General features: G+C 34.2%; 1 pseudogene; it reads left to right on the top strand.

Annotated features, from left to right (window-relative positions):
* Positions 1-1,015: 1,015 nt before the first annotated feature.
* The window catches only part of LOC106869773 (S-crystallin 1-like), a 10,969-nt pseudogene continuing 7,363 nt past the window's right edge, over positions 1,016-4,621 (top strand).

The raw sequence follows: 4,621 nt of genomic DNA on the forward strand, positions 1-4,621 counted from the left end.
TATATATATATATATATATATACATACATACATATATATACACACACACACACACACACACATACACACATGGGTGTGTATGTATGTGTGTGTAACGACGATAAATAGTTATTTGATCGCGTGTATGTAGAATTCTCTGTTCTCCTACAGATATTACAAACCTTGATTTCAGTGTTTTTCGGTTATGCATATTTTCACATTATTAGTAAACTATTGTTTTACTGTTTGTATTGCTGAAACACAGATCCTGCATATTCTCGAATCATAGACAATGCATTTTATGAACTAATTTATAGATTATGTGTATGTATGTAGATATGCGTCCATGTGTATGTGTACATACATACATACGTTCTTGCACACATACATGCATACATACATACATACATACAAACATACATACATACATGCATATATACGTATAAAGTCTGGAAACATTTTATTTTCTGTTCTTCTGTATTTACTTGCACACCTCACATTTAATGTCATTACAGAACTGTTCAAAAGTCATTGTATAAGAGTCAATTCAAGTACACTGGTTGACAAAGAAATACAAATAAAAAATTTCCAAAACGGAACAAAAAACAGTCAAAAATTAAAATCATGCATTCTTTCTTGCAGGTTTCTCTCTACTGTGAACAATACAAAGCACCTAATCACGAAATGTCTCGAGGCTGTTGGTAATTAAAATTAAAACACAGAAAACTACATAAGAGTCTACATTTGATTACTATAATTCATTCAAATGCATTTTTCGGTCTCGGTCATTCACTCCCTCTCGCTAATAACGCATGAATCAACGAATGAAGTAATTCTTAGAACTATTTAATGAGATTTAAAATAATTATTCTCTGTCGGATTTACTTCTTTTTTGTTTCTTGAAAAATTTTCTCGCACATATAAGTAACCAAATCTGTGGAACATTTCAGTTCGCTTATCAGTACGACAACGTGATCACTTCTGAACTGAATAGCTTCGTAAGCTAAAACTACGTGTTAACACCACCAACTTCAATCCTCACCAGTAAATCATGCCTTCCTACACACTCCACTACTTCAACCACCGTGGCCGTGCTGAGATCTGCCGTATGCTGTTCGCAGCTGCTGGTGTCCAGTACAATGACCGCAGAATCGAATCTTCCGAATGGGACAGCATGAGAAACAGTATGTACAATATCCTTTTATGCATCACTTAAAACAATATTTTTATGTTTACTTATGTTGAGGCTAGGATTTATAATATGATTCATATCTATTGATCTCATGAACTTAGTTGATTGATTGTTACTATTTACTCACTAATGGTTATGAGCAGACGTTATAAGCTGGCGTATAATAGCTGTATTTAAATACGTAGACTTTGGTTATGTAAAAGAATTTACTGTTATATAATAAACAAGCAATTCCTGGTCAAGGTCACTGATTCACCTGTAACGAGACTACGTGATAAAAATAGACAGAAAGCACCATTGTATTGCTAATGAAGGAAATATCTTCTGTTCAAAGGAAGGGTGATTATGCCAATGATATTTGAATTCCCTCTCTGTCTGGTGTGGTTTTTGTTTTCAACTTCTGTTGGATGGCTTTTGTAGTAGACACATGAATAAGAAGATGATTTTAGAGTGTTACTCTTCTCGGAAAGAAATAATAGAGGAAGGATTTACTTTAGGCACAGCAAATTGAAGCAAATTAAATTATTATGATAGAAAGCAAGGGGAGATTCTGTGTGCGTCAGCCGAAAAAATTATGAACTATCAACGAAAGAAAGAACGGTAACTTCACGCCTCCATTTGTGATCCATACTGAGCCACTCCATCACACACACACACACACACACACACACACACACACACATAAGTATGTATATTTATATATGGATGTATATATGTATATATATACATATATACATATACATATATATATACATACATACATATATATATATTATATTAAATATATACGTTTATAAAACAAAATTTTACAAAATATATAGTATCTGTTAACAGTCTTGCTGCAATAAAGTATCTTCAATGCATCGATTTTGAGCTCTATCTTTTAAGAGACATATATATATACATATATATATACATGTACATGTATATGTATACATCTGCATGTATATATATATAGATATGTTTGTGCATGTATGTGTATGCATGTATGTATGTATACATGCATACTAATCATCCTTCGTCATTTTCTGATTTTTAAAAATATGTGTTACATTATTTTTACTTGTTTCAGTCAGTGCGGTCATGTTTGGACACCGCCTTAAGAGGATTTTGGTCGAAAAAAGTTGGGCCCAGTACTTATTGTTTAAAGCTTCGTACTTATTTATTCTATCGGTGTTTTCTGACGAACCGCTAGGTTACCGGTTATCAAGCGAAGGTGGCGGAGAAACACTAACAAAAGAAACACATGTAGATATATACATTCATATGTATATATCTATGAGGTGTGTCTTTCAGTTTCCATATCAAATTTAGGGGCCATGAAGAAGATACACGCCCGAGTAGCCATGCAGTAGTACTGAACTCGGATTCATGTGGTTGGGACAGTCGCATCACGGCTTCACCGGCGTCTATGTGGTAACGGAACATATGTTGATCGTATGAGTATTCGTTGAGTAAGGTTGTGGTGCTAAATAACAACATAGTGTTGTTATATATAATATATTCAAGTTGTATTATGGATATGATTCATGGTTGAATTCAGTAAACATCATCTTGTTGCTTAAGTGAAGTTTCATTGTTTATCGTATATCTTAAATAGTACAGCAGCAATAGAAGAATGATGGCCAATCACAACCATTATAGCCTACCTTGCATGTGCTGAATACACTCAGGAGCAAAGCAAGGAAACTCAAGAAATGCTGGTATTCTATCATCGGTAATTTGCGAGATAGCCCGAACACTTAACGACAAGGACTATTGCTAACGTCCAAAATTTGTGATACTTATAGCGGCTTTGCTGTCACATGTATTTCTTTTAATTTTAAGAAACATTCTCTTTACTATAACAAAGATTACATTCCCTCAGAAGCCTGACTTTCACTATTATCTCCTGCAAGCTAAAATAGGATACTGGAAAGGCAGTCTATCTGAAATCACCTTAAAACTTATGATTACAGCTTGTTTCTCGCTTAGGTTATTTTCTTCATAGCGTCTCTGCTTCATTACTCACCTAAAGAATAACAGATCTATGCACATGGATACATACAAAACAGTTAAGGGGCGACCGTGACACCTCTCCTCGACAGAAATTATGACAATATCTAAGGATAAAGCACATTCAAAGAATACTTACTGTACTCTGGGTAATCATCTGCTCCATTGCTATATCATCGCTCACGATACTATGAGACAGTTTTAAGCCCTCCTCTTGATGGAGATATTACTTTAAGCTCTGACCCAAACAACCAATCATGTAACATGTTGCACTTGATTACATGTTGCCAGTAGCATTAAGAGCCACCAGATTATTATATGATATACAGTAATCAAGAAAAAACTAAATATGAACCAAACTCTTTCCAATACTTTAGGGACATCTATTATAACAGCTATACTGTACACGCGCTATATTATATATTATATACAAATTATTGGAGTCAATAAGAGAACTGCTGCATTGTTGCTCGACCTGCTAGAAACAGTACTTAAACCTCCCTCAAATCATACACAACCATCTTATAAAGTAATGAACACTGGATACTATATGTACTGATATACAACTTGCGTAAAGTGATACAGGATGACCACACTTAAATCAACGATGTGACATATGACTGGATTTTTAGATATCATATTAGAGCTACGCGAACGGAGTATCATACTATAAAACAATATTCCTCGGGACACCTTTTTTTTTTATTATTCTCTGGTTCAACGCAGAAAATGCTTACAGAAGTCTTTCAGAATTTAGAAAACCTAATCGGCGAAATGACCGGGAAAGAGTTGAGAGATGCTCTCATACTTCATAGGTGAAGATTACTTATCGGTGTGTTTTTAGACACTATTTTCTGTTTTACGTATTCTCTAAATATTTTCAGCACATTAATTTGAGGATCTAGAATCTAAGATTCTTGGTCATCGAATATTCGCCTTTGTTTTCTTGACTATTTAACTGTAAAATCCAAATGAGACCTAGAGATTAAACAAAGAATTATCCGTTAAAGCCAGGGACAAACTACTTTATCGCATTTATTGAGACTCTTTACATTCTAGGTTCAAATAATGCCAAAGACACACTTGACATTTATTTCCCCGGAGGTGATAAAATAACGTACCAGTCGAGTACAGGTTCGCATGCATTGACTAACCCTTCCCTTCAAAATTAATAGGTTGTGCCTAAATCAGAAACCATTATTCTTACCACTAATATCACGTTCTATTCGACCAGTAATAAAGTCATTAAAATATTGTTCGTGATTGAATCTCTTTTTAATGAAATGTATCTTTATTCCAGAGATGCCATGCAACATGATGCCCATGCTGGAATTGGACAACAGGACCCAGATTCCCCAAAGTATGGCTATGGCTAGATATTTGGCCAGAGAATTTGGTAAGGTATTTTGTGTATACGTCTGAGTTCATATATATATATATATATATATATATATA

The sequence above is a fragment of the Octopus bimaculoides genome, chromosome 5, assembly GCF_001194135.2.
Source record: "Octopus bimaculoides isolate UCB-OBI-ISO-001 chromosome 5, ASM119413v2, whole genome shotgun sequence".
NCBI lineage: Eukaryota > Metazoa > Mollusca > Cephalopoda > Octopoda > Octopodidae > Octopus > Octopus bimaculoides.